Source organism: Ornithodoros turicata, chromosome 1 (genome assembly GCF_037126465.1).
Source record: "Ornithodoros turicata isolate Travis chromosome 1, ASM3712646v1, whole genome shotgun sequence".
Taxonomy (NCBI): Eukaryota; Metazoa; Arthropoda; class Arachnida; order Ixodida; family Argasidae; genus Ornithodoros; species Ornithodoros turicata.
In genome coordinates this window covers 195045877-195055283 of record NC_088201.1, presented here as the reverse complement: position 1 = coordinate 195055283, position 9407 = coordinate 195045877, and the positions used below count along the sequence as shown (strand labels likewise).

At 47.4% G+C, this 9407-nt stretch overlaps 1 long non-coding RNA gene across 1 annotated transcript; it reads left to right on the top strand.

Moving 5' to 3' along the window:
- Nucleotides 1-300: 300 nt before the first annotated feature.
- On the top strand, nt 301-3372 carry LOC135374663 (uncharacterized). The gene is made up of 2 exons (XR_010417060.1): nt 301-1539; nt 1577-3372. It is a non-coding gene; the product is annotated as an uncharacterized LOC135374663 (long non-coding RNA).
- Nucleotides 3373-9407: the final 6035 nt, after the last annotated feature.

Sequence of the window (9407 nt, the reverse complement as noted above, 5' to 3'; positions counted from 1 at the left end):
CGCATCATTCGCTGGAGTATTCTGGGGAATGCCACTTGTGTGAATACATGGTATAATGCGGTTTGCTCGTCTTGCCTTTTATTCATCCACAGTGACTGTTGTGTTCTGGTCTGAAGCAGCAGAGTCTATAATTCTCTGAAAAGTCTGTCTCCATTTTCTCTCTCCACATTTCAAATATACTTATTCGTGAGGATTAAGAGAACAAAAGAGATATCCTGTAATATTTCTTGGTGTAGGATTGGAAAACTCCTTCTGATTTCAGGGGGTTTTATGCTACTTCAGGGCTGTTTTCGTCTACAGCTTGCGTAGTTTACGTGTGTCAGCAGCTAATGTCGTTGTAAAGTGCCGTGGACGACTAGGTTGGTGCGTTTCGGATCGCAAACGATATTTTTTTCAGGAAGGGACGCTTGAAACAAAACGTGGATTGGAACCCTTCTTTCCCTTTCACTCGTACCACGGAATATTTGTTGTCAAAAAAGCCGAAATTTATAATCTCGAAATCCCGCGATTTGGACTTGCCAAATGCTCAAATTATGCTGAAATCCCGGGATTTCAGGACCCTGTGGTCCCGGGCTTCGAACCCTAGTAGGTAATTGTCTACAACCAGCCTTGTAAAAGAATCACGATGGTTATGACAATATCGAGAAAGTTTGATTCACTCGATTGACTTTGATTTATTTGATCTAAATCAACTTTTGAGCAGGCATTTGGTTTGGACTACGAACACCACTCCTGTGAAAATCTTGGGAGTAAACCCTGATGACACACTCTAAAAACAGTACTTCACCGCATAGCTCGCCGTACGCCGACCATTTCCACGAATGATAGCGTGATCGCTTTTGATTCGAAAGTAGACCAGGGCGTGGCAATTTGGATATATGATTGCCACAAAGAGGCATACGCATCCATCTCTCTTCGGATCGCAAGCGATAACCCAATAATTCGTGGCGATGGTTGGCGCACAGCGTGCTATGCGGTGAAGTTCTGTTTTTAGAGTGCATAGACTGCACAGAAGTCGCTTATGTAGTTGACGCAGAGCAGTAGAGATGGAAAGAGACACGCTTAGAGTTCCACAGCGAATATCAATCACCGTTGCTAAGCCGGAACAAATGAGCTGCTACACAGCACTTGGAACATTAGAAGCTAATTTCCTTACAAAATGTCAAGAGGTATACATGCAGTAACTTGAAGACCTGGCCAGGCATTTGAACGGCACATTTCTAGCCAATATCGTGCAATACAGGTAGAAAGGCACTACGTAATTAGATATTGCAATGTACTGGACACATCATTTTTTACTACGGAGTTGTCGCCGGTTATGGGTTATGAAGTGGAGGATATCCCTTTAAAGGAGCGCTGAGGTGACCCCAATTTCTTTTTTCGACGCAGCGCGTTCGGCAAGGAATAACATGTGATCATGTTCTTAATGGAGACACCTCACAGTGTTATCATAATTTTGATGTCTGACTGCCTGAAGAGGAGACGCTATGCTTCAATAAGTACCCCGTGCGCGCAGTACTTCAGGGGACATGGTTTCGGGCTCTTGGCGAGGAATTGCCTTGGGGCACCGCGCTAGCAGACATGCTAAACTCGAAAAGAAGCCAAATGTGCCAACGATTAGCGACGCATCCTGGTAGTTAGAGGTAGCTCCCATTGCGGCCGTTAAAAAATACTTTTCTGGGGAAAATGCGGCTCCATCAACCATGCTATGCTGTAGGCTCCTCAAATACCAAAGTGGTCCGGGGCTTTATTACCTCCACAGCCCTAACACGCCCTTAAGGGTCTTCCGCGCCAGAACAATCTCCCACATACCACGAAAGACTTGACGCCTTTTGCTAAGAGCTAGGAAATAAGGATGATAAAGGTGTCTATCATGCCAACTGTTCGATCCATGCGAAGGTCACGGCGACACAAGAGAAAGTTCAAGAATTACCTTCATCAGCTCATCCACCTTTTCTCTTTTCTTTTGTGACGTGAAAATTTTTCTAATTTCGGTTTGGTCGCCAGGTCAACAATTTACGGTGAAACGAAATTATGCAGTACTTCATGACGATTCCTGACGCGATAAGTCTGTGATTAAGAAACCATTAGCAATCAACTGGCTAAATCCAGATAGGTTACACGTGTAAGGCTCTAGCTAACAGGTCACTGCAGCGGCTGACGCATTCTGGCGGGTGCGTGCGAGATTATACGGAAACATAGGGGTACGTACACCTTGCCGGCAGTCTATCTCGCGAACACGTAAAACTAGTTTGTCGATCGAGGCATCTTTCGAAAGCGCTTGAGAAGTTCTACCCGGACCTTAAGCGATGTCCGATTCAACGAGAAGAACACAAATTTAGTAAATCTGCAAATTTGAAAATCAAATTTTCGCCAGAATGACGGCGTATAGAAAACTAATATATGATCAGAGCCGGGGGAAACGGCAATCCGAAGAAAGTGCGGTTCGAGAGGAACAAACAAAAAAGCCCAAATTTCCCAGAGTCCAGCACCGAGCCATCGAGAGAGCTGAGAGAGCGACGAAGATTAGCGGTAGAGGCTAATTCGGCAGCCGGCCCTCATAGCGAGTCCGTACTCTCAAATAATATATCACACAACTAATGGAATGAATAAATAAATAAACACTTGCATTTCTTTCACTAAGATCCCGCAAAGTAGTAAAGGAATCGCAGATTGTGACGTTTTCACGTAAAACACTACGGCTTCGACCAGACTGAGCCCGCCCCATTTTTTTACGCTTTCCGTTACTGTCAAGTGGAAGCAAACACGTGACGGTTAATGCTCGTTGTGTGTACATAATGAGTAAGTGAAAAATAAGATAAAAATTCAGAGGTACACATGTTCAGTGTACATGGTATTGCCCCTCTAGCTTGTCCCATGTGGGTAACAGAAGTTTCAGAGCTGTGAAAATGTCCAGATATATTGATCATCTTGCACTGCAGTTTGAGCCGACTACACCACCTCACCAACTACACTCTTAGAAAAAAGGGTGGAACAGTTACACATTTTAGGAGATAATGGTTATCGCATATGTTGTGCCTAAAATGTTGCACAGTTCTACCTGCTACTTACGAATGATAGGGCTACCGCTTTTGATTCGGCGAGCGTGGGGGAGTATGCCTTCTTGTTGCAATTTGGATGTATGATAACTGCTTTTATCACCGTTTTAGACCCTTATGAGACACTATGTTGACCTAGGTGGTAACTATTTTCACACCCTTTTTTCCTGGAGTGTAGCCCAAGGCAAATCACTGTTCAAGTTTTATGGAAAAAGCTCAGCGTAGAAGTGTGAAATTTTCATTTATTTTGCATCGAGCTGCTAATTGTCGGTACCTGTCGCTGCTGCTTACTAAAATGTGTTCTCAATCTGTCTGTATCATGCTTATGACATTCTAACTCGACGATATAGCGGAAAGCACGTTATTGCCCCATACGTTCATTTATTAATCTATTTGATCTAGGTTGTCTCGCGACGCACCCCAATAATTATTATTAATAATAATCTATTTCTCTATCTGTTCTTCCTGCATCTGTATGTAGAAATTTTTGGCGATCTGTCGCTTAAAGATTGCATTGATCACCACTGGAGATATTTGTGGTCCTGTATAATATCACAAAATTTTTCAGTCTGTTACTAAGTTGTCCATTTCATTGTGTATTTTGTACGGCAAAAGCTCGATAATAAAATGAAGCCCGTGAAGCCGCAATTGATATATGTGCCGAGTTTCCATGAATTATCGTACATGAAACTTTCTTCGGTAGCCATGCGTGAGCGATAAGATGAAATTGATAGCGTAGTTGCTAGAATGACAGTGTCGCTCTTACTGTACGATCAGGGAGGTGTAGCTTACAAACTCCTTGCATAAGATATGATTGTCGATGTATGGGAGTCTCAACACTGTAGTTGCGATTTCCTGATAAATGACACTGCTGCGGCAAAATACAGGGTGTTTCACCTAAGGTGTGTGTGGAAACCTACGTTCCCACAACCTGGGGCGTCAGGCCATCCGTTCCGTCCGCGAAGGAAAGAGGAGCAGAACCAGAAATTCAAACAAACATACAAGGTTTATTCACCTTTCAAGATATGGTATCCAGCCCGCTCTGCGGGACCCAACAACAAAACAGACCTTCAGGAGCGTTCAGCTCCTTTCTAAACCACCGTCTCGGTTACGCGCCTCTCTGACATACGGTATGTCGCTCTGATGCTCCCTCTGCCGTAGAGAAGTGGCAGCGCTGCCCCCCCCCCCCCCCTCCTACAGAGTCTTTAGGTCGTCGCTGAGGTCGAGGATGGCTTCATCAGCGGTTGAGCGAACTGGTCGAGGAATGGGCGGCGGCCTAGGGGGTAGTGACTCTGCCAAAGTTCAGGGCGAAGCCGTGCACGGGCCAGAGGTGACGTCGGACGTCGTTCGGGCTGCATCCAAGCGAGACTGATGCAGGGAGCCACTGTGGTGGGTGGCCCGGTGCACCCCAGGGACCTGGCACGTGGGGCACAGGATCCGCTTCTCTTCAGTGGTCAAAGGCTGGAGAGGATCTGAAGGGTGCCTAGTGTGAGTCCCCTGAACTGGGCGGGGACCTGGGACGGGCCTTCTCCACGAAGAGACCGGGCTGACGGCTCCAACGTGAGCGTGAGGTCCACGATACAGGTAAGCCGTTGGCCACCATTGTCCAGGTGGCCACTGAATGAGATTGGGGACGGGGAGAGCGACCAGCCTGGTCCCTACGTCCAGAGGTCCGAGGTTGACCTCCGCGTGAGCGGGATCGGGAGAACGGGCGGCCCGAGCGACTGTGGGGTCCAGATGCCTCCCAAGTCCGACGAGAAGGAGAGGATGCCTGGTGCCGATGCATCTGCGAAGAGGAGAAAAGGGAAACGGTAATAAGGCGACCTCAAACCGTGGGTGCTTGAGAAGGCACCGCCCTAAAACAGACATAGCGGAAAACTGTGGAACAGAAATCACACTAATAAATCACTAAATCACAAGCACTGTGCTTAGTGATGGAGCTACTGGCAGCTACGTGCGCCGCCTGTGGGGACGCAAATCGTAGCGGCTGGACGCAGGTCCAGGAACGGGATCCAGGTCCAGGTCTTGAAGGGATGCAGGTTGGAAATCGTGCTCCTCTCCGTCCGGGTCTCGGAGGTGGTAAGACTTCAGGTCCGAGATGCGAACTGGCCCAGTCTCTTCGGAGGTGTCGCAGCGACGAAGCCTGTAAGTGAGACCGGAGGAGCACGCACTTACCTCGAAAGGGCCATCCCACCTATCTGCGAGTGAAGCTGCAAAGCCTCGTGAACATCACTTAGCGGGTGAGTCCGTTGAAGGACGAGGTCACCGACGCTGTAGGTGAGGTTTCGACGTCCACGGTTGTACTGGCGAGCCTGGTCCAACCCTACGACGTCCAGATTCTCAGGAGCCGTCCGAGCTGCAACGTCCAGTCGACTCCGGAGGTCCTCAGCGAACCTTGAATAAGGAAGCCGGATACCACCATCCTGGGGGCCGAGAGCATTTTCCACTGCAAAAGGGGCCTCTCGTCTCAAGTTCAGGAACGTCGGGGTGAAGCCTGTAGATCTGTTGATCGTCGTCCATGTAGCGAACGCCAGCAAGCCAGGCGAAGATCCCAGTCACGGTGGTGCTGACTAGTAAAAGCAACCAACACTATTTTCAGGTTCCGATTAACACGTTCGGTAATGTTAGCCTGAGGTAATGATACGGGGAAGTATTCTTGTGCTTAATGCCTAAGACAGCGCAAGAATCTGAGAACACCTTACTTGTAAAGTAGGTTGAGTTGTCGGTGACCAGCTGTGCGGGAAACCCGGACCGGCAAAGGGTGTCGAGTAGTCTTTTTCACACTCCCTGGGAAGACAGTGTCCTGAGAGGAAACAGCTCAACCCATTTCGTGAAATGATCAGTAACCACGAACAAATACTGGTTGCCTTAAGGACTACGGGGAAATGGTCCCATCACATCACAACCAACTATCTGCCAGGGTCTATTACTCTGAACAGGCTGTAAGCGCCTAGGGAGTAAACCACCACGTGGTATTGCTCTCTGGCATACGGGACAAGTACGAACATACTTTGTACATCCTGCCTCATTCCTGGCCATGTTACAACACAACACAATTTTTCATAAGTTTTCTTGCCGCTGCTGTGACCTGCCAAGGCCGAGTCATGAAAGTAACGTATGAAGGACTTACGCAACTTCCGTGGCACCACGACTCTGAACGGGGATGAGCCGTCGTACTCATGCCCCTGGGGCAGGGATGGGCAAAGTACCTCAAAATTATACTTAAAGTAAGGTACCAAGTACCTAGTGTCATTAGTACTTCAAGTACAGTACGAAGTACCCAATTCCAAATGTACTTCAAGTAAAGTACAAATTACTAGGCAAATTACTTCTAGTACTCATCAAGTACATCCCCAATTTAATTTGTATAACTTTCCATATCACTGTTTAGTATCTGTGTCTTGCTCTATTGGCAAAACTTTAGTGAGAATCCTTGACAAATGCTCTGAAAGCATAAACACCTAGGTTAAGTGCTAATCAGATGTTATAATTTGCAGTTACATGTAGAGAGGCAATCAGTCAGCTGTGCTGTGATTATGCAAAATACTATTATACCCTGACTGATCCACGATCACCCGCCTAGTGTTGTGTTCCGGTACTGATCTTCGGGTATAGGAAGCTAGACAATTTCAGGGGGAAAAAGTACAAGCCAACAGAGATTGTACATTTCTGGGCATTCCTTGCAGCTTTTTGAAATACAACATGTTTAAAAAAGAATATGAAGAAAATGAAAGAGGATGAAACACGATGTAAGCCTTAATTTTTATACGGCTGTGATATGCAGCAATGTAATCCATGTGACCAATTACAAGAAACGCAAAATGTAAAAATGAAAGCATGTGTGTCTTTCAGAGTGTTCATCGCGTAATGCAATCACACATGGTGATATAAATTGATCATTAATTGCCAATGAAGGAAACAATATAAAAAGCATAGAACCTTGCATTGGGAGAGCTGAAATGACAGTTGACCAAGCCATTGTGCTTCCAGTTTGCATTCCATGCATTTTATGCATTTTACTCAATCATAGAAGAGTTGACACTTTTTCAACATTTCAAGCCTCGCAACAATAGATTTGCTTCAACAAATATGTCCCTTAAAAGCACAAAAATCATTTTCGGTAAAATGTCATACTGGGAATCTTGGTACTGCATTTCACTAGAAGCGCTAAAATGATGTCAAGAAACTCAAGAAAGACGAAAACTCAAATGTATAGCCCTATCTGTGTGTTTTCGTCTTCGTGTTGTCATTTTAGCGCATTTAGTATAGGGTGCATTTTTGATACTCTTTTGTGATTTTTTGTCTGGAGTCCAGATTTGGGTACTTTAGTACTTGTTGGGAAAGCACTCAAAAAAAGTACTTCTAGCACAGTACAAAGTACACGATTTAAAATGTACTTAAAGTAAAGTACAAGTACACAGAAATGTACTTGGAGTACTACTTGAGTACTTGGTACCTCAAGTACTGCCCATCACTAGCCTGGGGTATGTATCTGAACAGGATGCCATCCTCGTCCAGCAGATAGGAGTCTTGCCGTCCGTCAGTCGTTCCGGTGTCCGCCGAGTCTTGCTCAGCTATGCACTGCTACACCCGCTGACAAAGGCCGTCCGCTCTCTGAGCGTCTACGAGCTGTTCACTGCTCACGACCGTGCCCCAAAACGAAGATACATCTCGTGCCACTTGTGCTGCCGCCAGAAGTTGAGAAGGCACCTCCGTGCTTCCTCTCCCCCTTCCGGTAGAGGCGCGCGGGACAGCGGGTCTGCTACCACGTTCGTCAAGCCCCGCCTGTACTCCACGTTGAAAGAGTTGCCTTGTAGCGTCAGGGCCCACCTGGCAAGTCGTCCAGTCGGGTAATGGAGCCGCTCAAGCCAAGAAAGTGACTGGTGGTCAGTCTGGACAGTGAAGGTACTGCCGTGCAGGTAGAAGTTGAACTTCCTGAAAGCGAAGATGATCGCCAAGCACTCCTTTTCCGTGACGGAGTAGTTCCGTTCCGCCGGATTTAGCGTGCGACTTGCAAAGGCCACTGGACAAAGAGTAGCGTCATGCTCCTGCAAGAGGACTGCTCCAACACCATAATCGATTGCAGCATGAATTACGAGGGTTGTCACCAAACCTGTTGCACTCAGGTGTTTGACCAAGGCGGCTCCTCTCGACCACGCGCAGCGCGGTTGCAACGCTAGCTCCAGGGGCGGAGGGGGGCTGGTATTCGAGCTCAGCCAGGAGGTCGCCTTGTATTGAACGAGCCTCCTGGGCCAACGCCTCAAGTGTTTTAAAGCGATGGGCTCTTAAATAGGGCCGGAAGCGCGGGTGGCACTGACGGATAGCCCGTGCAACGCGCTTCTCTTCCGTAGCAGTGGGATCCGCTCTGCCGTACAGACCTTGCAATGCCCGAACGAATTCAGATAAGCTTTCCTCAGGATGTTGAGTTCGCTTATGTAATTCCTCTAGGACACGGTATTCGTAATCCGGGGGAAGAAATTCGTTTTTGAACCGCTTCTGAAAGTCCTGAAAGGAAGTAAACTCCGATTGCAACCGAAGCCAGCGGGCAGCCTCTCCGACCAAAGCAACCTGGAGGAGGCGTTGGATTAGAACCCTCGTCCGAAATTCCCATACCCGTCTGATAGGTGGTAAGGTCCTCCAGGAAATCGGCAACCGACTTCTTATCGGTGTAACCTGAGAAGGTAGACACCGGTAAGTTGAGTCGTAGAGGCGCTTGTGTCTCCGGCGGAGAAACCGTCCCGGCATCCTGGCGTTGGACCACTAACAAACAGAACTCTGTCATGCGTGACAGGAGTTCTGCCGTTGCAATGGCGTCTGACTGCAGCGTGGACACCTTCGCCTTGTCAGCCATCAGCTCCGAGGGCTCGTCCAGCGGGTGGGAGCTGAAAAACTCAAACACAAATACAAAAACACACGCGCAAGAACACACACACAAAAAACGGCAGCAATAAACTACTAGCAACTACAAACTACAGACTACGCAAACGAACAGTGCCGCATGTTCCCTGCCACGGGTCGGACGAGCTCGGACCCCACGTTGTGCGCCAGTTGTGGGAACTTAGGTTTCCACAGGTGATAAAAAATTCTTACTGGCGACGTACTCGCCGGAAGATAATGGGGTTTTCGGCAATTACGTTCTGGAAACGTTTTCCTCCATTGAGGTACGCTTTGCAGAGCCTTTGTTTTTTTTTTTTCAATTGAACATTGGAAATTGCCAAGCAACCGTCACTTTTTTTAACATAAATATGAGGTCCTCCACGGATAAACGCAGATACAACAAAAACTATGCCCAGCATTGCAACGGCAAAAAAAACAGAAAATTAAAATTCCGCTTTAGCCTCTAAAAGT